Genomic DNA, 22,188 nt, shown 5'->3' with positions numbered 1-22,188 from the left:
GACTTGATTCGAGAGACACTTCAAAACTAATGTGGCAACGCCATGCCATGGGAGAATGCTTACAGAAAGGACGCATTCATGGGAAAAATGACATAAATAATTAATTAATTAAATTCTTACAGCACCAGGTATTCCCAGGCGGTCTCCCATCCAAGTACTAACCAGGCCCGACCCTGCTTCGCTTCTGAGATCAGACGAGAGCGGGCGTGCTCAGGATGGTGTGGCCGTAAACGAGTGCTGACTCGATTCGAGAGACACTTCAAGGCTAATGTGGCAACGCAATGACATCGGTAAATGGTTACAGAAAGGACGCATTCATGGGAAAAAATGACATAAAAAAAATAATTAATTAGTTAAATGCTTACAGCACCTGGTATTCCCAGGCGGTCTCCCATCCAAGTACTAACCAGGCCCGACCCTGCTTGGCTTCCGAGATCAGACGAGAGCGGGCGTGCTCAGGGTGGTGTGGCCGTAAGCAAGTGCTGACTCGCTTCGATAGACACTTCAAGACTTATGTGGCAACGCCATGACATCAGTGAACGCTTACAGAAAGATCGCATTCATGGGAAAAAATGACATAAAAAAATAATTAATTAATTAAATGCTTACAGCACCTGGTATTTCCAGGCGGTCTCCCATCCAAGTACTAACCAGGCCCGACCCTGCTTGGCTTCCGAGATCAGACGAGAGCGGGCGTGCTCAGGGTGGTGTGGCCGTAAGCGAGTGCAGACTCGATTCGAGAGACACTTCAAAACTAATGTGGCAACGACATGCCATGGGAGAACGCTTACAGAAAGGACGCATTCATGGGAAAATATGACATAAATAAATATTTAATTAATTAAATGCTTACAGCACCTGGTATTCCCAGGCGGTCTCCCATCCAAGTACTAACCAGGCCCGACCCTGCTTGGCTTCTGAGATCAGACGAGAGCGGGCGTGCTCAGGGTGGTGTGGCCGTAAGCGAGTGCGGACTTGATTCGAGAGACACTTCAAAACTAATGTGGCAACGCCATGCCATGGGAGAACGCTTACAGAAAGGACGCATTCATGGGAAAAAATGACATAAAAAATTATTAATTAATTAAATGCTTACAGCACCTGGTATTCCCAGGCGGTCTCCCATCCAAGTACTAATCAGGCCCGACCCTGCTTGGCTTCCGAGATCAGACGAGAGCGGGCGTGCTTTTTTTTTTTTTTTTTTACAAAATTTTATTTCAAACAAATCTCTGTTTACAACACAAGATATTCACATTATCATTTTAAATACATAACATAGGAGTAAAAATTAAAATGAAAGACATTGTAACTTGTTTTTACAGTTGCAATTCCAGACCATTCAGTGTATTTTTTACAAAGGGATTATTCTTCAATATTAACTTATCAAATACTTCCAATTTACCTTCATTATCGAAATACACCTCCAGCTTCTTTACATATTCTTCCAATTTTCTTTTATAATTAACCCACAGGTCCATTTTCTTTCCTCTTTCTCTTACTAAGTTTCTTCTACACCATATTGTAGACCTTGCCACACTTAAAAAAATATTTATCACATTTCTCATTTCACATTCTATGTTGACACCAAATAAAAACACACAATTCCATCTTTGCTCATTCTCAATGTCAACACTTTTCTCACCCATCAATACTTTTACCACATTTTTTATCTTTAACCTAAAAGTCTGAAGTTCTGTACATGATATGAACATATGCAAAATCCCCTCATCTTTGACTAAACAAACTTTACATAGGGGACTTTGTACCATCCCAATTTTATACAACTTTAATTCTGAGAATACAATGTTATGCCTTATACAAAAGTCCAAGTTTTCCATCCTTGCATCCATATACCATTTTCTCAAATTTTTCCATAAGATGTTCTTGTCAATATCATTGAAAACTTTTTCCCAGAACTGTGAAGCTATAGGCTCCTTAAAAGCCTCCTTTCTAAAAAGGACATAAAAATCCTTAACATTACATTGATTAAAAAGGGCGTCCTCTCCCTTTTCTTTTAGAAATATCTTAAAGTTTTCTTCTTTATTCCCTTTTATCTCTTGTTGCTCAATCCAGTGTTTTGGAATTGCTTCTTTTACCTGATTATATTGTTTTTCTATGATTTTCACATTAACGGTATCTTCAACTTCTTCTATTTCATCTATAATGGCGTGCAAGGGTAGAAATCCTTTTTTTACTTCATATAAAACATCTCTAATTCTCTTGAAACCAGCATTAATCCATTGTTTAAAATACAGTTCTTTATCCATGAATAATATATTCTCATTTAAAAAGAGTGGTTGATTTAAGAATTCCTCTCTTTTCCCCGGCTTTACACATAAGTGTTTTTTAAAGTCCCTCCATGCTTCTAAAACTTCCACATAGAATTCTGGTATTCCAGTTATCATAGTTTGCTTCAATTTCATCCACAAAATATCTGAACCTATTCCCATATTTCCACACTTGTTTAAAAATATCTTCATTATCTTTTTCCATTCTTCTTGATTTTCATCATTTAAAAACCTTTTAACTGTTTTGATTCTAAAACTCTTTTTCTTTAAATCCGGATCTTGTAAACCTAATCCACCCTCTTCCACTGGCCCTATTATTGTTTCATATGCAATTTTTGAAGGTTTAGAATCCCATAAAAAATTTAAAACTGCTGCTTTTATTAGGGGTCAAGCACCGAAGGTGCTGAGACACCTATTGGAATTGTACTTTTTTCTTCTTCTTAGCCATTGGTGTCTATGGCAGCCCTATGAACCGTATGTAGGAAAATGATGAAATTTGGCACAGTTGTAGTGGTGGTCATAAATAGTCATGTGGCCAAAAATGGGGTCTCTAGCAGTAACTCTATAGCGCCACCATCATCTCAAAAATTCAATGTTCAAATGGTTATAACTCATGATCCATTTGCTCTATGAAAATTCTACTTAGTACACGTGATTGCTCTCCTCATGCTTATTGTTTTTAATACCTTACAGTAAGACTCCACCCATTACAGTAGCGGCCATTTTGAAATGTACAGTATTTCGTTTTTTCGCTACTCCTCCTTCAAATTTGGTTCAATTCTTATGAGATTTGGCACATGTGATCTTTGGAGTGAGCCGCATAGAAATGACTGAACAGAATTTTGATATTTTTCTTTATTTAAAAGTAATTCATGCGTGAACTTAATAAGATTGACGCAAAATTGGTTCTGAAGCTGTATCTCGGTCATTCTTTGATCAATCGAGATGAAATTTGGTACGCTTCATGTCGACCATGAACTGGGGGTCCATGCCAAATTTGGTGACAGCGCCACCTATGGGTCATGAGATAGTAAAAAAGGCTATTTTTGCGCATAACTTCTGAATCGTTTGTCAGAAAATTATGATATTGGTGTCTACGGATTCCTTACCTCATGCCGCATCTGTCGATGTGCGTTATGCCGGCTTTGACCGAATCGCCTGTCCGCCATTTTGAAATTTGTGATAATTTGCTTTAACTTTTGAAGTATCGGATATATTGGCGCAAAAATCGGTAGGAAGCTTTGGCATGATGTCCTGATTGTATCTGGGAAGTCAGAATACAGCGCCACCTAGGGGTTATAAACTATAACAGTTCTTATAGAACTGCTCTTAACTTCTGAATACTTTGTCGGATATTAATTTTCTTTGTGAAATTGTATTCACTGGTTTATGCCGATTGCAACGATACCTCGTTTGTCATTTTCCATCATTCTGTTCATGTGTTATTGTAAGGCATATGGTAAATGATTTTTTCGCTACTCCTTTTACAAATTTTGTTTATTTTATGCCAGGTTCTGCTCGTATAATGTTTGGAGCAATCCGCACAGAAATGACTGAACAGATTTTTCTTGCACCTAGGAATTTTTTTGAGAAAAACCTCTGTAAAGTTGATCGTCCCTGTGATGTTGTCTATTTGTCATAGTTAATTACTTTATATTACATTTTATAGCGTTACTCTATGGAATGTTCTTCTTGTCTTCAATCTCACTTGAGCTTTTTGATTCTCATATACATTGTATTTCTGTGATTTCTGCTCTGCGGTGTCATTTCTACATCTTTGGTGATTGGCATATGTCAATGCTTGCATTTCTGTAATCTCTTTCCTGCTGCCCCTTGAGCTGTGTCTGCTGAGTGGCGCATCCACTAAGTCGTATGCATAGAGATCCTGAGTTCATGGGTTCGAATCCCACCTGAGGCAGGTGTTAATTTCTTCTATTAAAGTTTTGTTCTTTCCCACCTATTCTTCTTGACCTGTCTGTAGTTCACATATGTTCTATTTTTGCCATGTTTTCTGTTGCTGCTCTGCACTGCGGTGGTTCTGCTCTGTCATTGCAACGCTTTGGGTACTTGCTGCGCTTTGTGTTCTTGATGCACCTTGGGTGGTCAGTGAGCATTGGGTGATTGATACCTTCTATGTTGCTTGCTGTGCTTTGGGTGCTCATTGCGCTAAAGGTGCTTGGCCCCGAATCGCTGCTTGCAGCTATATTTAGGGGTCAAGCACCGAAGGTGCTGAGACACCTATTGTAATTGTTAGTATTATTATTATTATTATTCTGCTTCTTCTTCTTCTTCTTAGCCATAGGCGTCTATGGCAGCCCTATGAACCGTACATAGGAAAATGATGAAATTTGGCACAGTTGTAGTGGTGGTCTTAAAAAGTCATGTGACCAAAAATGGGGTCTCTAGTACTAACTCTATAGCGCCACCAGCAGTTCAAAAATTCAATGTTCAAAGGGTTATAACTTCTGATCCGCTTGATCTATGAAAATTCTACTTAGTACACGTGATTGCTCTCCTCATGCTTGTTGATTTTAATACCTTACAGTAAAACTCCACCCATTACAGTAGCGGCCATTTTGAAATGTACAGTATTCCATTTTTTCGCTACTCCTCCTTCAAATGTTGTTCAATTCTTATGAGATTTGGCACAGATGATCTTTGGAGTAAGCCGCATAGAAATGACTGAACAGAATTTTGATATTTATCTTTGTTCAAAAGTAATAAATGCGCAAACTTAACGAGGTTGACGCAAAAATGGTTCTGAAGCTGTAGCTCAGTCCTTCTTTGATCAATTGAAATGAAATTTGGTACACTTCATGTGGACCATGAACTTGGGGTCCATGCCAAATTTGGTGACAGCGCCACCTATGGGTCATGAGATAATAAAATAGGCTATTTTTGCCCATAACTTCTGAACTGTTTGTCAGAAAATTATGATCTTGATGTCTATGGATTGCTTACCTCATGCCGCATCTGTCGATGTGTATTATGCCGGGTTTGACCGAACCGCCTGTCCGCCATTTTGAAATTTCACATAATTTGTTATATTTTTTGAACTATTGGACATATCCGCGCAAAAATTAGTAAGGAGCTTCGACATGATGTCCTGAAGGTACCTGGGAAGTCAGAGTACAGCGCCACCTAGGGGTTATAAACTATAACAGTTCTCATGGAACTGCTTATAACTTCTGAATACTTTGTCTGATATTAATTTCTTTGTGAAATTGTATTCACTGGTTTATGCCGATTGCAACGATGCCTCGTTTGTCATTTTCCAACATTCTGTTCATGTGTTATTGTAAAGCATATGGTAGATTATTTTTTCGCTACTCCTTTTACAAATGTTGTTTATTTTATGCCAGGTACTGCTCGTATAATGTTTGGAGCAATCCGCACAGAAATGACCGAACAGATTTTTGATATTCTGTTCTCTTTCTTAGAAATACCACTCCAAAGTTGACCGTGCCTGTGACGTTGTCTATTTGTCATAGTAAATTAATGTGACTGTATATTACATTGTATAGCATTACTATACAGAATGATGTTCTTGTCTTCAATCTCATTTGAGCTTTTTGATTCCCATATACATTGTATTTCTGATAGTTCTGCTCTGCACTGTCAGTTCTGCATCTGTGTTGATTGGCACACGTCAATCCTTGAAGCACCTAAGCTGTTTTTTGCTGCCCTTTGAGCTGTGTTAGCTGAGTCGCGCATCTGGTTAACCACATGCCATGAGATTCTGAGGTCATGGGTTCAAACCCCATGTGCAGTGATATTTTGTCTTAACTTTTTTCTCACTTAAGTTTTGTGATTTTCATACAATACATTGTATTTCAGTTATTTGTGCTCTCTGTTGTTATTTCTGCACGTTTGGTAATTGCTGGATATCAATGTTTACAGCTCTAAATCTCTATTCTATAGCTTGGACACACCAACTCAGTGGTTTAATCGTTTACTCAGTGGCGCATGCGGTTAGTGCGTTGCTTTGGGAACCTGAGGTCATGGGTTCAAATCCCAGCTCTTACTTTCACTTATTGAGATTTCCTTTTGTGTTCCCTTTAACACGTTCTTCTCGACCTGTCTGGTTTTCCACACGTGTTATATTTTTGCCATCTTTACTGTTGTTGCTCCGCACTGCAGTGGTTCTGCTCTGCATTTGCTTTGCTTCGGGTTCGGGCTCTGTATTGCGCGCTTTCTGCGCTTTGCGCATTTGCTGCGTCGTGTGGTTTTTGCTGTGCTTTGGGTGCTCATTGCGCTGAAGGTGCTTGACCCCGCAATTGCTGCTTGCAGCTATATTTGTTAGTATTATTATTAGGGGTCAAGCACCGAAGGTGCTGAGACACCTATTGGAATTGTCAGTATTATTATTATTCTGCTGTTTCTTCTTCTTCTTAGCCATAGGCGTCTATGGCAGCCCTATGAACCGTACATAGGAAAATGATGAAATTTGGCACAGTTGTAGTGGTGGTCTTAAAAAGTCACGTGACCAAAAATGGGGTCTCTAGTACTTACTCTATAGCGCCACCAGCAGTGCAAAAATTCAATGTTCAAATGGTTATAACTGCTGATCCGCTTGATCCATGAAAATTCTACTTAGTACACGTGATTGCTCTCCTCATGCTTATTGTTTTTAATACCTTACATGAAAACTCCACCCATTACAGTAGCGGCCATTTTGAAATGTACAGTATTCCGTTTATTCGCTACTCCTCCTTCAAATTTGGTTAAATTGTTATGAAATTTGGCACAGGTGAACTTTGGAGTGAGCCGCACAGAAATGACCGAACAGAATTTTGATATTTATCTTTGTTCAAAAGTAATAAATGCGCAAACTTAACGAGGTTGATGCAAAAATGGTTCTGAAGCTGTATCTCGGTCATTCTTTGATCAATTGAAATGAAATTTGGTACACTTCATGTGGACCATGAACTTGGGGTTCATGCAAAATTTGGTGACAGCGCCACCTATGGGTCATGAGATATGAAAAATTGCTTTTTTTGCCCATAACTACTGAATTGTTTGTCTGAAAATTATGATGTTGGTGTTTACGGATTCCTTGCCTCATGCCGAATCTGTCGATATGTATTATGTCGGGTTTGACCACACCACCTGTCTGCCATTTTGAAATTGATCATAAATTGTTATATCTTTTGAACTATTGGACATATTCGTGCAAAAATAGTCAGGGAGCTTCGGCATGATGTCCTGAAGGTACCTGGGAAGTCAGAGTACAGCGCCACCTAGGGGTTATAAACTATAACAGTTCTTATAGAACTGCTTATATCTTCAGAATACTTTGTCTGATATACATTTTCTTTGTGAAATTTTATTTACTGGTTTTTTGCCGATCGCAACAATAACTTGTTTGTCATTTTCCATCATTCTGTTCATGTGTTATTGTAAGGCATATGGTAAATGATTTTTTCGCTACTCTTTTTACAAATTTTGTTTATTTTATGCCAGGTTCTGCTTGTATAATGTTTGGAGCAATCCGCACAGACGTGACTGAACAGATTTTTCTGCTGAGTGTCAAATTTTTGAGAAATACCTCTGTAAAGCGGACCGTGCCTGTCATGCTGTCCCTTTGTCATATTAAAAAGAATCTGACAAAATTTGCCCATGTTGTTCATTATTGTACAAAATGTTCTTCACAAATTCAGTGCCATTTAAGTTATCTGATTGCCCTACGCTTTGTATTTCTGTTTATTTTTGCTTTGTTGTGTTATTTCTGCCCTTTCAGTGATTGGCATGTCAATGTTTGCAGTTTTGAAGCCTCTTTTCCACAGCCTTTCAACCCATGATTCCTCAGTGGCACGTGCGGTTAGTGCTGTGCTTTGAGAACCTGAGTTCATGGGTTCAAATCCCATGTGCAGTGGTTTTTTGTCTTAACTTTTTTCTCACTTAAGTTTTGTGATTTTCATACTATACATTGTATTTCAGTTATTTGTGCTCTCTGTTGTCATTTCTACACTTTTGGTAATTGCTGGATATCAATGTTTATAGCTGTAAAGCTGTATTCTATAGCTTGGACACACCAACTCAGTGGTTTAATCGTTTACTCAGTGGCGCATGTGGTTAGTGCTGCGCTTTGGGAACATGAGGTCATGGGTTCAAATCCCAGCTCTTACTTTCACTTATTGAGATTTCCTTTTGTGTTCCCTTTAACACGTTCTTCTCGACCTGTCTGGTTTTCCACACGTGTTATATTTTTGAAATCTTTTCTGTTGTTGCTCCGCACTGCAGTGGTTCTGCTCTGCATTTGCTTTGCTTCGGGTTCGAGCTCTGTATTGCACGCTTTCTGCGCTTTGCGCATTTGCTGCGTCGTGTGGTTTTTGCTGTGCTTTGGGTGCTCATTGCGCTGAAGGTGCTTGACCCCGCAATTGCTGCTTGCAGCTATATTTCTTTTTGTTGTGTTTGTTGGCAAAGGTGTAACCCCCAACACGTACCACATTTTAGCCAACATAAGAGCATTTAAAACTAATACTTTTCCTCTTAACGTTAGATCTCTTTGTTTCCAAAAATTTAAAACTCTTTCCATATTTCCAACAACTTCTTCCCAAATCAAATCCCTCATATTTTTTTCATTTTTTCCAATTCTTACCCCTAAAATTTTCAAGCTTTCTTCATTATTAAATGGGTAAAAACTTTCAATTTTTTCTCCCTCCCCTATTTGCATATAAGCTGTTTTCTGTATATTTATCTTTGCCCCTGAACCTTTACAATATTTTTCTAAAATTTCCATTGCTTTCCTGACACTTTTAATATCTCTCACTATTAATGTGGTGTCGTCTGCATATTGGTATATTTTTTGTAGTTCATCATTTTCTTCTAGATCTATCCCCTTAATTTCCTTTTCTTCTCTTATTGCCAGCCCGAGCGTTTCAGCCACAAGACTATACAATTGAACTGACAATGGACATCCTTGTCTAATGGATCTAGTTATAGTAAAGGCCTCAGTTAAAAACCCATTACACTTTATTTGACTTTTGGCTCCACTATATAGAATTTTCAACCATTTTATAAAGTTCTCTCCAAACTCAAACTTTTCTAAAATCCCAAATAAAAACTCATGCTCTACTCTATCAAATGCTTTTTCAAGATCAAGACTTATAACATACCCACTTTTCTTTTTAGCCATCATATAACTCATCACATCCCTTATGTTGCAAACAGTATCTGTAATGTCCTTTCCTTGTATCGCATATGCCTGATTTGTTTCTATTATATTAGGTAAAATTTTCTTCAATCTATTCGCTAAAATCTTCGCTATAAGTTTAAAATCTGTATTTAACATAGTTAATGGTCTATAATTTTGTAAATCATGTTTATCTCCCTTTTTCTTATAAATCAATTTAACAATCCCTATTCCCATAAAATTACTTGTTTCCTTTTTTTTAAAAATCTCATCAAACACTTCTTTCAAGATCGGTACCAGCACTTCCTTAAATGTTTTATAGAATTCGCCAGACAATCCGTCTCTTCCTGGACTTTTACAATTCTTCAACTGCATTATAGCTTCTTCTATTTCTTCCTCTTTAATATGTTCGTCACTTAATTTTTTATCATCTGTATCCAACTTCTTCTTAATTTTTTCTATTAAAAATTCTTTTTCATTTTCTCCTATTCCTTCTTTACTAAACAACTTCTTATAAAATTCCATTATTTCCCTTAAAATTCCTCCTGTTTCTTTAACCATTTCCCCATTCCTCCCTTTTAATTCTTTGATCAAACTAGCCCTCTGTCTATTTTTCTCCAGATTAAAGAAAAACTTTGTGCACTTTTCCCCCTCTACCATATATTTAGCTTTACTTCGTATCATTGCCCCTTTAAATTTTTTCTCCTCTATTTCTCTTAGTTTTTCTTCTAATATGAATGTTTTTTGGATGTTTTCTCCTCCTTCATTTACAATCTGTTTTAATTCATTTCTTATTTCTTTCTCCTTAACAGTTTTTGCCCTTTGCACTAATTTACTCAAGTCTCTTGCATATTTCCCTATTCTGTATTTAACATTATCCCACCATATTCTCTTATCTTCTTTGTACATTGAAGTTTTTTGTTCCTCTTTTATCAATTCCTTAATTCTTTTCTTAAAACTCACCTCCTTTAAAAGTTCTGTATTTAAAATCCACAAGCCTGGCCCCCTCTTTACTCCACTTAGATCCATATGTCCCCATAAAACTTTATGATCGCTAAGAGACGTTTCTTTATAATAAATATTATCAACTACTTTCATAAAGTCCCTGTTACAAATCATAAAATCTATTCTGCTTCTACAAATAAAATTTTTAACTATTTGTTCTCGTGAGAATTCTTTGATACCTTCATTCCTTTCTCTCCAAATATCCACTAGGTCATTTTCTTCCATCAAACTTTTAAGCTCTTTTCTTCCTCTATCCGATTTGAAAATCATCCCTTCTGCCATATCCATTTTGCCAAATACAGTGTTAAAATCCCCCATTATTAAAACCTTTCCCCACTTTTCAATTAATGCCCTTAATGTGTTGAAAAATACTACTTTTTCTTTTTCTACCACAGGTGCATGAACATTACATAAAACAATTCTATCCCCTTCTTCATTAATTTCTATTGCCATACATTTACCTTCACCATCATTATAAACCTCCTTCACATTCTCACACACTCCTTTTTTAATTAATATTGCTACCCCTCTCCCTTTTCTCCCATCCCCATTGTTATAAAAGACCTCTCCTTTCCATTTCTTTTTAAAATTATTCATTACTTCTTCCTTCCAATTTGTCTCTTGAATCATTAAGATATTTGCCCGTTTACAAAATTCTTTTAACTTTTCAAATTTCTCATAGTCCAATAAACCCCTCACATTAATTGTGGCAATGTTCAGCACCATTAAGGTTAAAATAATCCAAATTATTCTTCTCATTCTATTTCGTCTTCAGTTCCAGATAACACTTCAAAGCTGTTCTCATTTTGTCCTCTTCTATTTATTTCTTTTTCTTTGATTTTCATTCTCATTAAGTGTCTTCTTTTAGCCTTTTCAATATTTGGGCTTACCCTTATCTGTCTTCTTCTTGTTGTCACCTCTTCCCAGTCTTTTTTAATGTCACTTCTTTCATCTCTGTCCATCTCCTCTTCTTCCTCTTGTATTTTTGATAGTTCTTGTTCGCCTTCTTTACTCTTTAATCCTTCATCCTCATTTTCATTGTCCACATCCTCTTCCACTGTATCTCCCTTTTGTTCTTCCTCCTCCACCAACTCCTCTTCCATTGCTTCTGTATATTCCTCATCGTCTTCATCATCATTTTGGACATCCTTAGTATCTTCCGCCTCTTTTCCTGCTTCATTTTCTTGTTCCCACCAACATTCACATTTCACTAGCACCTTTTTACAATCTGGGCAGCGCACTGCATCACATTCTCTGGCGAAGTGCCCCGTCTCTCCACAGTTATGACATTTAAACTCCGGACAGTCCTTCATTATGTGTCCAGGCCCCATACACAATCTGCAGAGTTTTATCTGACGATCATGTATTACCCTGAAATACTGCTCCCCTTCTGCTGTTTCAAATCGTGTACTGTAAGGAAGTGATGGTACTTCTTTAGGAAACTTTACTTTCACATAACGGGTGCCGTCTGTGATCTGTGTTCCTGGATAATATCTCCTTTTGATTATTGAATTTGGTGTTACTCCCCATGCATATAGCTTACTTGTTATAGTCTCATCAGAAATATAAGCAGGCAGGTGCATGAAGGAAACAATGCATTCCTTTGTTTGTAAGCTTCTTACTTCACACAAAATTTCTTTGATAATAAGACCTTCTTTAAGAATTTCACATACTTTCTCATTTTCCAGTGTCATTTCATATTCCTTGTTTGCTCTTGGTCTCACAGCTAAAATGTTTGTAACTCCAATTTTTTCTTTCAAAGAATTGATGACATCTTCAGCTTTAACTTCTTTCACCTGAGCCGCATTGACAATCAATGTTGCTTCCTTAGAATATTTTTTATATTCAAATCCATGCATCCTCCTACCTTCATCTTCACCATGTTTGCCATTCTGAAATTCATTTAGTCCATTGTCTGTTCCTTGATCTTTCTCCATACGTTTCTCTTTCTCCATGTTCAAGTCTTTGCCAGGTAGGCCGTCCATTGTGCGCAAAAGCGCCTTTTTTGTCAGCTTCTGAGCAAAGCTCAGAGCTGCTGTAACAAATCTTTTTCAACAAAAAGAAATATGCAACTATTTTTAACAAATAATAGAAAACTTTTTTTGAAAATAAACCAAATAAAGCAAACTGTTGGGAGAGCCTTTCCCTCCCTACTGTAGCCAAACACTTCCTTGTTGCTCTCTAGCGCTCTCAGGGTGGTGTGGCCGTAAGCGAGTGCGGACTTGATTCGAGAGACACTTCAAAACTAATGTGGCAACGCCATGCCATGGGAGAATGCTTACAGAAAGGACGCATTCATGGGAAAAATGACATAAATAATTAATTAATTAAATTCTTACAGCACCAGGTATTCCCAGGCGGTCTCCCATCCAAGTACTAACCAGGCCCGACCCTGCTTGGCTTCCGAGATCAGACGAGTGCGGGCTTGCTCAGGGTGGTGTGGCCTTAAGCGAGTGCTGACTCGCTTCGATAGACACTTCAAGACTTATGTGGCAACACCATGACATCAGTGAACGCTTACAGAAAGATCGCATTCATGGGAAAAAATGACATAAATAATTAATTAATTAAATGCTTACAGAACCTGGTATTCCCAGGCGGTCTCCCATCCAAGTACTAACCAGGCCCGACCCTGCTTGGCTTCCGAGATCAGACGAGAGCGGGCTTGCTCAGGGTGGTGTGGCCGTAAGCGAGTGCTGACTCGATTCGAGAGACACTTCAAAACTAATGTGGCAACGCCATGCCATGGGAGAATGCTTACAGAAAGGACGCATTCATGGGAAAAATTACATAAATAATTAATTAATTAAATGCTTACAGCACCAGGTATTCCCAGGCGGTCTCCCATCCAAGTACTAACCAGGCCCGACCCTGCTTGGCTTCCGAGATCAGACGAGAGCGGGCGTGCTCAGGGTGGTGTGGCCGTAAACGAGTGCTGACTCGATTCGAGAGACACTTCAAGGCTAATGTGGCAACGCAATGACATCGGTAAATGGTTACAGAAAGGACGCATTCATGGGAAAAAATGACATAAAAAAATAATTAATTAATTAAATGCTTACAGCACCTGGCATTCCCAGGCGGTCTCCCATCCAAGTACTAACCAGGCCCGAACCTGCTTGGTTTCCGAGATCAGACGAGAGCGGGCGTGCTCAGGGTGGTGTGGCCGTAAGCGAGTGCTGACTCGCTTCGATAGACACTTCAAGACTTATGTGGCAACGCCATGACATCAGTGAACGCTTACAGAAAGATCGCATTCATGGGAAAAAATGACATAAAAAAATAATTAATTAATTAAATGCTTACAGCACCTGGTATTCCCAGGCGGTCTCCCATCCAAGTACTAACCATGCCCGACCCTGCTTGGCTTCCGAGATCAGACGAGAGCGGGCGTGCTCAGGGTGGTGTGGCCGTAAGCGAGTGCTGACTCGATTCGAGAGACACTTCAAGGCTAATGTGGCAACGCAATGACATCGGTAAATGGTTACAGAAAGGACGCATTCATGGGAAAAAATGACATAAAAAAAATTATTAATTAATTAAATGCTTACAACACCTGGTAATCCCAGGCGGTCTCCCATCCAAGTACTAACCAGGCCCGACCCTGCTTGGCTTCCGAGATCAGACGAGAGCGGGCGTGCTCAGGGTGGTGTGGCCGTAAGCGAGTGCAGACTCGATTCGAGAGACACTTCAAAACTAATGTGGCAACGCCATGCCATGGGAGAACGCTTACAGAAAGGACGCATTCATGGGAAAAAATGACATAAAAAAATTATTAATTAATTAAATGCTTACAGCACCTGGTATTCCCAGGCGGTCTCCCATCCAAGTACTAACCAGGCCCGACCCTGCTTGGCTTCCGAGATCAGACGAGAGCGGGCGTGCTCAGGGTGGTGCGGCCGTAAGCGAGTGCTGACTCGCTTCGATAGACACTTCAAGACTTATGTGGCAACGCCATGACATCAGTGAACGCTTACAGAAAGATCGCATTCATGGGAAAAAATGACATAAATAATTAATTAATTAAATGCTTACAGAACCTGGTATTCCCAGGCGGTCTCCCATCCAAGTACTAACCAGGCCCGACCCTGCTTGGCTTCCGACATCAGACGAGAGCGGGCTTGCTCAGGGTGGTGTGGCCGTAAGCGAGTGCTGACTCGATTCGAGAGACACTTCAAAACTAATGTGGCAACGCCATGCCATGGGAGAATGCTTACAGAAAGGACGCATTCATGGGAAAAATGACATAAATAATTAATTAATTAAATGCTTACAGCACTAGGTATTCTCAGGCGGTCTTCCATCCAAGTACTAACCAGGCCCGACCCTGCTTGGCTTCCGAGATCAGACGAGAGCGGGCGTGCTCAGGGTGGTGTGGCCGTAAACGAGTGCTGACTCGATTCGAGAGACACTTCAAGGCTAATGTGGCAACGCAATGACATCGGTAAATGGTTACAGAAAGGACGCATTCATGGGAAAAAATGACATAAAAAAATAATTAATTAATTAAATGCTTACAGCACCTGGTATTCCCAGGCGGTCTCCCATCCAAGTACTTACCAGGCCCGACCCTGCTTGGCTTCCGAGATCAGACGAGAGCGGGCGTGCTCAGGGTGGTGTGGCCGTAAGCGAGTGCTGACTCGCTTCGATAGACACTTCAAGATTATGTGGCAACGCCATGACATCAGTGAACGCTTACAGAAAGATCGCATTCATGGGAAAAAATGACATAAATAATTAATTAATTAAATGCTTACAGAACCTGGTATTCCCAGGCGGTCCCCCATCCAAGTACTAACCAGGCCCGACCCTGCTTGGCTTCCGAGATCAGACGAGAGCGGGCTTGCTCAGGGTGGTGTGGCCGTAAGCGAGTGCTGACTCGATTCGAGAGACACTTCAAAACTAATGTGGCAACGCCATGCCATGGGAGAATGCTTACAGAAAGGACGCATTCATGGGAAAAATGACATAAATAATTAATTAATTAAATGCTTACAGCACCAGGTATTCCCAGGCGGTCTACCATCCAAGTACTAACCAGGCCCGACCCTGCTTGGCTTACGAGATCAGACGAGAGCGGGCGTGCTCAGGGTGGTGTGGCCGTAAACGAGTGCTGACTCGATTCGAGAGACACTTCAAGGCTAATGTGGCAACGCAATGACATCGGTAAATGGTTACAGAAAGGACGCATTCATGGGAAAAAATGACATAAAAAAATAATTAATTAATTAAATGCTTACAGCACCTGGTATTCCCAGGCGTTCTCCCATCCAAGTACTAACCAGGCCCGACCCTGCTTGGCTTCCGAGATCAGACGAGAGCGGGCGTGCTCAGGGTGGTGTGGCCGTGAGCGAGTGCTGACTCGCTTCGATAGACACTTCAAGACTTATGTGGCAACGCCATGACATCAGTGAACGCTTACAGAAAGATCGCATTCATGGGAAAAAATGACATAAAAAAATAATTAATTAATTGAATGCTTACAGCACCTGGTATTCCCAGGCGGTCTCCCATCCAAGTACTAACCAGGCCCGACCCTGCTTGGCTTCCGAGATCAGACGAGAGCGGGCGTGCTCAGGGTGGTGTGGCCGTAAGCGAGTGCAGACTCGATTCGAGAGACACTTCAAAACTAATGTGGCAACGCCATGCCATGGGAGAACGCTTACAGAAAGGACGCATTCATGGGAAAATATGACATAAATAAATATTTAATTAATTAAATGCTTACAGCACCTGGTATTCCCAGGCTGTCTCCCATCCAAGTACTAACCAGGCCCGACCCTGCTTGGCTTCCGAGATCAGACGAGAGCGGGCGTGCTCAGGGTGGTGTGGCCGTAAGCGAGTGCTGACTCGCTTCGATAGACACTTCAAGACTTATGTGGCAACGCCATGACATCAGTGAACGCTTACAGAAAGATCGCATTCATGGGAAAAAATGACATAAATAATTAATTAATTAAATGCTTACAGAACCTGGTATTCCCAGGCGGTCTCCCATCCAAGTACTAACCAGGCCCGACCCTGCTTGGCTTCCGAGATCAGACGAGAGCGGGCTTGCTCAGGGTGGTGTGGCCGTAAGCGAGTGCTGACTCGATTCGAGAGACACTTCAAAACTAATGTGGCAACGCCATGCCATGGGAGAATGCTTACAGAAAGGACGCATTCATGGGAAAAATGACATAAATAATTAATTAATTAAATGCTTACAGCACTAGGTATTCTCAGGCGGTCTTCCATCCAAGTACTAACCAGGCCCGACCCTGCTTGGCTTCCGAGATCAGACGAGAGCGAGCGTGCTCAGGGTGGTGTGGCCGTAAACGAGTGCTGACTCGATTCGAGAGACACTTCAAGGCTAATGTGGCAACGCAATGACATCGGTAAATGGTTACAGAAAGGACGCATTCATGGGAAAAAATGACATAAAAAAATAATTAATTAATTAAATGCTTACAGCACCTGGTATTCCCAGGCGGTCTCCCATCCAAGTACTATCCAGGCCCGACCCTGCTTGGCTTCCGAGATCAGACGAGAGCGGGCGTGCTCAGGGTGGTGTGGCCGCAAGCGAGTGCTGACTTGCTTCGATAGACACTTCAAGACTTATGTGGCAACGCCATGACATCAGTGAACGCTTACAGAAAGATCGCATTCATGGGAAAAAATGACATAAAAAAATAATTAATTAATTAAATGCTTACAGCACCTGGTATTCCCAGGCGGTCTCCCATCCAAGTACTAACCAGGCCCGACCCTGCTTGGCTTCCGAGATCAGACGAGAGCGGGCGTGCTCAGGGTGGTGTGGCCGTAAGCGAGTGCTGACTCGATTCGAGAGACACTTCAAGGCTAATGTGGCAACGCAATGACATCGGTAAATGGTTACAGAAAGGACGCATTCATGGGAAAAAATGACATAAAAAAAATTATTAATTAATTAAATGCTTACAACACCTGGTATTCCCAGGCGGTCTCCCATCCAAGTACTAACCAGGCCCGACCCTGCTTGGCTTCCGAGATCAGACGAGAGCGGGCGTGCTCAGGGAGGTGTGGCCGTAAGCGAGTGCAGACTCGATTCGAGAGACACTTCAAAACTAATGTGGCAACGCCATGCCATGGGAGAACGCTTACAGAAAGGACGCATTCATGGGAAAATATGACATAAATAATTATTTAATTAATTAAATGCTTACAGCACCTGGAATTCCCAGGCGGTCTCCCATCCAAGTACTAACCAGGCCCAACCCTGCTTGGCTTCCGAGATCAGACGAGAGCGGGCGTGCTCAGGGTGGTGTGGCCGTAAGCGAGTGCGGACTTGATTCGAGAGACACTTCAAAACTAATGTGGCAACGCCATGCCATGGGAGAACGCTTACAGAAAGGACGCATTCATGGGAAAAAATGACATAAAAAAATTATTAATTAATTAAATGCTTACAGCACCTGGTATTCCCAGGCGGTCTCCCATCCAAGTACTAACCAGGCCCGACCCTGCTTGGCTTCCGAGATCAGACGAGAGCGGGCGTGCTCAGGGTGGTGTGGCCGTAAGCGAGTGCTGACTCGCTTCGATAGACACTTCAAGACTTATGTGGCAACGCCATGACATCAGTGAACGCTTACAGAAAGATCGCATTCATGGGAAAAAATGACATAAAAAAATAATTAATTAATTATATGCTTACAGCACCTGGTATTCCCAGGCGGTCTCCCATCCAAGTACTAACCAGGCCCGACCCTGCTTGGCTTCCGAGATCAGACGAGTGCGGGCGTGCTCAGGGTGGTGTGGCCGTAAGCGAGTGCTGACTCGATTCGAGAGACACTTCAAGGCTAATGTGGCAACGCAATGACATCGGTAAATGGTTACAGAAAGGACGCATTCATGGGAAAAAATGACATAAAAAAATTATTAATTAATTAAATGCTTACAACACCTGGTATTCCCAGGCGGTCTCCCATCCAAGTACTAACCAGGCCCGACCCTGCTTGGCTTCCGAGATCAGACGAGAGCGGGCGTGCTCAGGGTGGTGTGGCCGTAAGCGAGTGCTGACTCGCTTCGATAGACACTTCAAGACTTATGTGGCAACGCCATGACATCAGTGAACGCTTACAGAAAGATCGCATTCATGGGAAAAAATGACATAAATAATTAATTAATTAAATGCTTACAGAACCTGGTATTCCCAGGCGGTCTCCCATCCAAGTACTAACCAGGCCCGACCCTGCTTGGCTTCCGAGATCAGACGAGAGCGGGCTTGCTCAGGGTGGTGTGGCCGTAAGCGAGTGCTGACTCGATTCGAGAGACACTTCAAAACTAATGTGGCAACGCCATGCCATGGGAGAACGCTTACAGAAAGGACGCATTCATCGGAAAAATGACATAAATAATTAATTAATTAAATGCTTACAGCACCAGGTATTCCCAGGCGGTCTCCCATCCAAGTTCTAAACAGGCCCGACCCTGCTTGGCTTCCGAGATCAGACGAGAGCGGGCGTGCTCAGGGTGGTGTGGCCGTAAGCGAGTGCGGACTTGATTCGAGAGACACTTCAAAACTAATGTGGCAACGCCATGCCATGGGAGAACGCTTACAGAAAGGACGCATTCATGGGAAAATATGACATAAATAATTATTTAATTAATTAAATGCTTACAGCACCAGGTATTCCCAGGCGGTCTCCCATCCAAGTTCTAAACAGGCCCGACCCTGCTTGGCTTCCGAGATCAGACGAGAGCGGGCGTGCTCAGGGTGGTGTGGCCGTAAGCGAGTGCGGACTTGATTCGAGAGACACTTCAAAACTAATGTGGCAACGCCATGCCATGGGAGAACGCTTACAGTAAGGACGCATTCATGGGAAAAATGACATAAATAATTAATTAATTAAATTCTTACAGCACCAGGTATTCCCAGGCGGTCTCCCATCCAAGTACTAACCAGGCCCGACCCTGCTTCGCTTCCGAGATCAGACGAGAGCGGGCGTGCTCAGGATGGTGTGGCCGTAAACGAGTGCTGACTCGATTCGAGAGACACTTCAAAACTAATGTGGCAACGCCATGCCATGGGAGAATGCTTACAGAAAGGACGCATTCATGGGAAAAATGACATAAATAATTAATTAATTAAATGCTTACAGCACTAGGTATTCTCAGGCGGTCTTCCATCCAAGTACTAACCAGGCCCGACCCTGCTTGGCTTCCGAGATCAGACGAGAGCGGGCGTGCTCAGGGTGGTGTGGCCGTAAGCGATTGCAGACTCGATTCGAGAGACACTTCAAAACTAATGTGGCAACGCCATGCCATGGGAGAACGCTTACAGAAAGGACGCATTCATGGGAAAATATGACATAAATAAATATTTAATTAATTAAATGCTTACAGCACCTGGTATTCCCAGGCGGTCTCCCATCCAAGTACTAACCAGGCCCGACCCTGCTTGGCTTCCGAGATCAGACGAGAGCGGGCGTGCTCAGGGTGGTGTGGCCGTAAGCGAGTGCGGACTTGATTCGAGAGACACTTCAAAACTAATGTGGCAACGCCATGCCATGGGAGAACGCTTACAGAAAGGACGCATTTATTGGAAAAAATGACATAAAAAAATTATTAATTAATTAAATGCTTACAGCACCTGGTATTCCCAGGCGGTCTCCCATCCAAGTACTAACCAGGCCCGACCCTGCTTGGCTTCCGAGATCAGACGAGAGCGGGCGTGCTCAGGGTGGTGTGGCCGTAAGCGAGTGCTGACTCGCTTCGATAGACACTTCAAGACTTATGTGGCAACGCCATGACATCAGTGAACGCTTACAGAAAGATCACATTCATGGGAAAAAATGACATAAATAATTAATTAATTAAATGCTTACAGCACCTGGTATTCCCAGGCGGTCTCCCATCCAAGTACTAACCAGGCCCGACCCTGCTTGGCTTCCGAGATCAGACGAGAGCGGGCGTGCTCAGGGTGGTGTGGCCGTAAGCGAGTGCTGACTCGCTTCGATAGACACTTCAAGACTTATGTGGCAACGCCATGACATCAGTGAACGCTTACAGAAAGATCGCATTTATGGGAAAAAATGACATAAAAAAATAATTAATTAATTAAATGCTTACAGCACCTGGTATTCCCAGGCGGTCTCCCATCCAAGTACTAACCAGGCCCGACCCTGCTTGGCTTCCGAGATCAGACGAGAGCGGGCGTGCTCAGGGTGGTGTGGCCGTAAGCGAGTGCAGACTCGATTCGAGAGACACTTCAAAACTAATGTGGCAACGCCATGCCATGGGAGAACGCTTACAGAAAGGACGCATTCATGGGAAAATATGACATAAATAAATATTTAATTAATTAAATGCTTACAGCACCTGGTATTCCCAGGCGGTCTCCCATCCAAGTACTAACCAGGCCCGACCCTGCTTGGCTTCCGAGATCAGACGAGAGCGGGCGTGCTCAGGGTGGTGTGGCCGTAAGCGAGTGCTGACTCGCTTCGATAGACACTTCAAGACTTATGTGGCAACGCCATGACATCAGTGAACGCTTACAGAAAGATCGCATTCATGGGAAAAAATGACATAAATAATTAATTAATTAAATGCTTACAGAACCTGGTATTCCCAGGCGGTCTCCCATCCAAGTACTAACCAGGCCCGACCCTGCTTGGCTTCCGAGATCAGACGAGAGCGGGCTTGCTCAGGGTGGTGTGGCCGTAAGCGAGTGCTGACTCGATTCGAGAGACACTTCAAAACTAATGTGGCAACGCCATGCCATGGGAGAATGCTTACAGAAAGGACGCATTCATGGGAAAAATGACATAAATAATTAATTAATTAAATGCTTACAGCACTAGGTATTCTCAGGCGGTCTTCCATCCAAGTACTAACCAGGCCCGACCCTGCTTGGCTTCCGAGATCAGACGAGAGCGGGCGTGCTCAGGGTGGTGTGGCCGTAAACGAGTGCTGACTCGATTCGAGAGACACTTCAAGGCTAATGTGGCAACGCAATGACATCGGTAAATGGTTACAGAAAGGACGCATTCATGGGAAAAAATGACATAAAAAAATAATTAATTAATTAAATACTTACAGCACCTGGTATTCCCAGGCGGTCTCCCATCCAAGTACTAACCAGGCCCGACCCTGCTTGGCTTCCGAGATCAGACGAGAGCAGGCGTGCTCAGGGTGGTGTGGCCGTAAGCGAGTGCTGACTCGCTTCGATAGACACTTCAAGACTTATGTGGCAACGCCATGACATCAGTGAACGCTTACAGAAAGATCGCATTCATGGGAAAAAATGACATAAAAAAATAATTAATTAATTAAATGCTTACAGCACCTGGTATTCCCAGGCGGTCTCCCATCCAAGTACTAACCAGGCCCGACCCTGCTTGGCTTCCGAGATCAGACGAGAGCGGGCGTGCTCAGGGTGGTGTGGCCGTAAGCGAGTGCTGACTCGATTCGAGAGACACTTCAAGGCTAATGTGGCAACGCAATGACATCGGTAAATGGTTACAGAAAGGACGCATTCATGGGAAAAAATGACATAAAAAAAATTATTAATTAATTAAATGCTTACAACACCTGGTATTCCCAGGCGGTCTCCCATCCAAGTACTAACCAGGCCCGACCCTGCTTGGCTTCCAAGATCAGACGAGAGCGGGCGTGCTCAGGGTGGTGTGGCCGTAAGCGAGTGCAGACTCGATTCGAGAGACACTTCAAAACTAATGTGGCAACGCCATGCCATGGGAGAACGCTTACAGAAAGGACGCATTCATGGGAAAATATGACATA

General features: G+C 42.1%; 23 non-coding genes and 20 pseudogenes across 23 annotated transcripts; all 43 read right to left on the bottom strand.

The window, feature by feature from the left end:
- Nucleotides 1-113: 113 nt before the first annotated feature.
- Nucleotides 114-232, bottom strand: LOC135742486 (5S ribosomal RNA; annotated as a pseudogene).
- Nucleotides 233-358: 126 nt separating this feature from the next.
- On the bottom strand, nucleotides 359-477 carry LOC135742822 (5S ribosomal RNA). The gene has a single exon (XR_010530226.1). It is a non-coding gene; the product is annotated as a 5S ribosomal RNA (ribosomal RNA).
- A 125-nt stretch (nucleotides 478-602) lies between these two features.
- On the bottom strand, nucleotides 603-721 carry LOC135741939 (5S ribosomal RNA). The gene has a single exon (XR_010529776.1). It is a non-coding gene; the product is annotated as a 5S ribosomal RNA (ribosomal RNA).
- Nucleotides 722-846: 125 nt separating this feature from the next.
- On the bottom strand, nucleotides 847-965 carry LOC135741983 (5S ribosomal RNA). Its single transcript, XR_010529818.1, has one exon. It is a non-coding gene; the product is annotated as a 5S ribosomal RNA (ribosomal RNA).
- An 11,795-nt stretch (nucleotides 966-12,760) lies between these two features.
- LOC135742584 (5S ribosomal RNA) lies at nucleotides 12,761-12,879 on the bottom strand (annotated as a pseudogene).
- A 121-nt stretch (nucleotides 12,880-13,000) lies between these two features.
- Nucleotides 13,001-13,119, bottom strand: LOC135742381 (5S ribosomal RNA; annotated as a pseudogene).
- Nucleotides 13,120-13,239: 120 nt separating this feature from the next.
- LOC135743073 (5S ribosomal RNA) lies at nucleotides 13,240-13,358 on the bottom strand. Its single transcript, XR_010530473.1, has one exon. It is a non-coding gene; the product is annotated as a 5S ribosomal RNA (ribosomal RNA).
- A 125-nt stretch (nucleotides 13,359-13,483) lies between these two features.
- Nucleotides 13,484-13,602, bottom strand: LOC135742470 (5S ribosomal RNA; annotated as a pseudogene).
- Nucleotides 13,603-13,727: 125 nt separating this feature from the next.
- Nucleotides 13,728-13,846, bottom strand: LOC135742046 (5S ribosomal RNA). Its single transcript, XR_010529877.1, has one exon. It is a non-coding gene; the product is annotated as a 5S ribosomal RNA (ribosomal RNA).
- Nucleotides 13,847-13,972: 126 nt separating this feature from the next.
- LOC135742249 (5S ribosomal RNA) lies at nucleotides 13,973-14,091 on the bottom strand (annotated as a pseudogene).
- Nucleotides 14,092-14,216: 125 nt separating this feature from the next.
- LOC135741846 (5S ribosomal RNA) lies at nucleotides 14,217-14,335 on the bottom strand. Its single transcript, XR_010529688.1, has one exon. It is a non-coding gene; the product is annotated as a 5S ribosomal RNA (ribosomal RNA).
- Nucleotides 14,336-14,456: 121 nt separating this feature from the next.
- On the bottom strand, nucleotides 14,457-14,575 carry LOC135742560 (5S ribosomal RNA; annotated as a pseudogene).
- A 120-nt stretch (nucleotides 14,576-14,695) lies between these two features.
- LOC135742449 (5S ribosomal RNA) lies at nucleotides 14,696-14,814 on the bottom strand (annotated as a pseudogene).
- Nucleotides 14,815-14,939: 125 nt separating this feature from the next.
- Nucleotides 14,940-15,058, bottom strand: LOC135742993 (5S ribosomal RNA). Its single transcript, XR_010530395.1, has one exon. It is a non-coding gene; the product is annotated as a 5S ribosomal RNA (ribosomal RNA).
- Nucleotides 15,059-15,178: 120 nt separating this feature from the next.
- Nucleotides 15,179-15,297, bottom strand: LOC135742414 (5S ribosomal RNA; annotated as a pseudogene).
- Nucleotides 15,298-15,417: 120 nt separating this feature from the next.
- On the bottom strand, nucleotides 15,418-15,536 carry LOC135742413 (5S ribosomal RNA; annotated as a pseudogene).
- Nucleotides 15,537-15,661: 125 nt separating this feature from the next.
- On the bottom strand, nucleotides 15,662-15,780 carry LOC135742426 (5S ribosomal RNA; annotated as a pseudogene).
- A 125-nt stretch (nucleotides 15,781-15,905) lies between these two features.
- On the bottom strand, nucleotides 15,906-16,024 carry LOC135742823 (5S ribosomal RNA). Its single transcript, XR_010530227.1, has one exon. It is a non-coding gene; the product is annotated as a 5S ribosomal RNA (ribosomal RNA).
- A 125-nt stretch (nucleotides 16,025-16,149) lies between these two features.
- LOC135742200 (5S ribosomal RNA) lies at nucleotides 16,150-16,268 on the bottom strand (annotated as a pseudogene).
- Nucleotides 16,269-16,389: 121 nt separating this feature from the next.
- LOC135742382 (5S ribosomal RNA) lies at nucleotides 16,390-16,508 on the bottom strand (annotated as a pseudogene).
- A 120-nt stretch (nucleotides 16,509-16,628) lies between these two features.
- Nucleotides 16,629-16,747, bottom strand: LOC135742506 (5S ribosomal RNA; annotated as a pseudogene).
- A 125-nt stretch (nucleotides 16,748-16,872) lies between these two features.
- On the bottom strand, nucleotides 16,873-16,991 carry LOC135741805 (5S ribosomal RNA). Its single transcript, XR_010529648.1, has one exon. It is a non-coding gene; the product is annotated as a 5S ribosomal RNA (ribosomal RNA).
- A 125-nt stretch (nucleotides 16,992-17,116) lies between these two features.
- LOC135742824 (5S ribosomal RNA) lies at nucleotides 17,117-17,235 on the bottom strand. The gene has a single exon (XR_010530228.1). It is a non-coding gene; the product is annotated as a 5S ribosomal RNA (ribosomal RNA).
- A 126-nt stretch (nucleotides 17,236-17,361) lies between these two features.
- On the bottom strand, nucleotides 17,362-17,480 carry LOC135741861 (5S ribosomal RNA). The gene has a single exon (XR_010529702.1). It is a non-coding gene; the product is annotated as a 5S ribosomal RNA (ribosomal RNA).
- Nucleotides 17,481-17,605: 125 nt separating this feature from the next.
- On the bottom strand, nucleotides 17,606-17,724 carry LOC135742885 (5S ribosomal RNA). Its single transcript, XR_010530288.1, has one exon. It is a non-coding gene; the product is annotated as a 5S ribosomal RNA (ribosomal RNA).
- A 125-nt stretch (nucleotides 17,725-17,849) lies between these two features.
- LOC135742825 (5S ribosomal RNA) lies at nucleotides 17,850-17,968 on the bottom strand. Its single transcript, XR_010530229.1, has one exon. It is a non-coding gene; the product is annotated as a 5S ribosomal RNA (ribosomal RNA).
- A 125-nt stretch (nucleotides 17,969-18,093) lies between these two features.
- On the bottom strand, nucleotides 18,094-18,212 carry LOC135741849 (5S ribosomal RNA). Its single transcript, XR_010529691.1, has one exon. It is a non-coding gene; the product is annotated as a 5S ribosomal RNA (ribosomal RNA).
- Nucleotides 18,213-18,337: 125 nt separating this feature from the next.
- Nucleotides 18,338-18,456, bottom strand: LOC135741798 (5S ribosomal RNA). Its single transcript, XR_010529642.1, has one exon. It is a non-coding gene; the product is annotated as a 5S ribosomal RNA (ribosomal RNA).
- Nucleotides 18,457-18,577: 121 nt separating this feature from the next.
- Nucleotides 18,578-18,696, bottom strand: LOC135742385 (5S ribosomal RNA; annotated as a pseudogene).
- A 120-nt stretch (nucleotides 18,697-18,816) lies between these two features.
- Nucleotides 18,817-18,935, bottom strand: LOC135742421 (5S ribosomal RNA; annotated as a pseudogene).
- A 125-nt stretch (nucleotides 18,936-19,060) lies between these two features.
- Nucleotides 19,061-19,179, bottom strand: LOC135742422 (5S ribosomal RNA; annotated as a pseudogene).
- Nucleotides 19,180-19,299: 120 nt separating this feature from the next.
- LOC135742229 (5S ribosomal RNA) lies at nucleotides 19,300-19,418 on the bottom strand (annotated as a pseudogene).
- Nucleotides 19,419-19,538: 120 nt separating this feature from the next.
- Nucleotides 19,539-19,657, bottom strand: LOC135742277 (5S ribosomal RNA; annotated as a pseudogene).
- Nucleotides 19,658-19,782: 125 nt separating this feature from the next.
- LOC135742826 (5S ribosomal RNA) lies at nucleotides 19,783-19,901 on the bottom strand. Its single transcript, XR_010530230.1, has one exon. It is a non-coding gene; the product is annotated as a 5S ribosomal RNA (ribosomal RNA).
- A 125-nt stretch (nucleotides 19,902-20,026) lies between these two features.
- LOC135742827 (5S ribosomal RNA) lies at nucleotides 20,027-20,145 on the bottom strand. Its single transcript, XR_010530231.1, has one exon. It is a non-coding gene; the product is annotated as a 5S ribosomal RNA (ribosomal RNA).
- A 121-nt stretch (nucleotides 20,146-20,266) lies between these two features.
- Nucleotides 20,267-20,385, bottom strand: LOC135742828 (5S ribosomal RNA). The gene has a single exon (XR_010530232.1). It is a non-coding gene; the product is annotated as a 5S ribosomal RNA (ribosomal RNA).
- Nucleotides 20,386-20,510: 125 nt separating this feature from the next.
- Nucleotides 20,511-20,629, bottom strand: LOC135742830 (5S ribosomal RNA). Its single transcript, XR_010530234.1, has one exon. It is a non-coding gene; the product is annotated as a 5S ribosomal RNA (ribosomal RNA).
- A 125-nt stretch (nucleotides 20,630-20,754) lies between these two features.
- On the bottom strand, nucleotides 20,755-20,873 carry LOC135742831 (5S ribosomal RNA). Its single transcript, XR_010530235.1, has one exon. It is a non-coding gene; the product is annotated as a 5S ribosomal RNA (ribosomal RNA).
- Nucleotides 20,874-20,994: 121 nt separating this feature from the next.
- LOC135742386 (5S ribosomal RNA) lies at nucleotides 20,995-21,113 on the bottom strand (annotated as a pseudogene).
- Nucleotides 21,114-21,233: 120 nt separating this feature from the next.
- LOC135742450 (5S ribosomal RNA) lies at nucleotides 21,234-21,352 on the bottom strand (annotated as a pseudogene).
- A 125-nt stretch (nucleotides 21,353-21,477) lies between these two features.
- Nucleotides 21,478-21,596, bottom strand: LOC135742007 (5S ribosomal RNA). The gene has a single exon (XR_010529840.1). It is a non-coding gene; the product is annotated as a 5S ribosomal RNA (ribosomal RNA).
- Nucleotides 21,597-21,721: 125 nt separating this feature from the next.
- Nucleotides 21,722-21,840, bottom strand: LOC135742832 (5S ribosomal RNA). The gene has a single exon (XR_010530236.1). It is a non-coding gene; the product is annotated as a 5S ribosomal RNA (ribosomal RNA).
- A 126-nt stretch (nucleotides 21,841-21,966) lies between these two features.
- LOC135742134 (5S ribosomal RNA) lies at nucleotides 21,967-22,085 on the bottom strand. The gene has a single exon (XR_010529963.1). It is a non-coding gene; the product is annotated as a 5S ribosomal RNA (ribosomal RNA).
- Nucleotides 22,086-22,188: the final 103 nt, after the last annotated feature.

Source organism: Paramisgurnus dabryanus, chromosome 13 (genome assembly GCF_030506205.2).
Source record: "Paramisgurnus dabryanus chromosome 13, PD_genome_1.1, whole genome shotgun sequence".
In the NCBI taxonomy this organism is placed as follows: Eukaryota; Metazoa; Chordata; class Actinopteri; order Cypriniformes; family Cobitidae; genus Paramisgurnus; species Paramisgurnus dabryanus.
The sequence above is the reverse complement of the archived record's forward strand: the minus strand, read 5'-3'. Positions and strand labels throughout refer to the sequence as shown.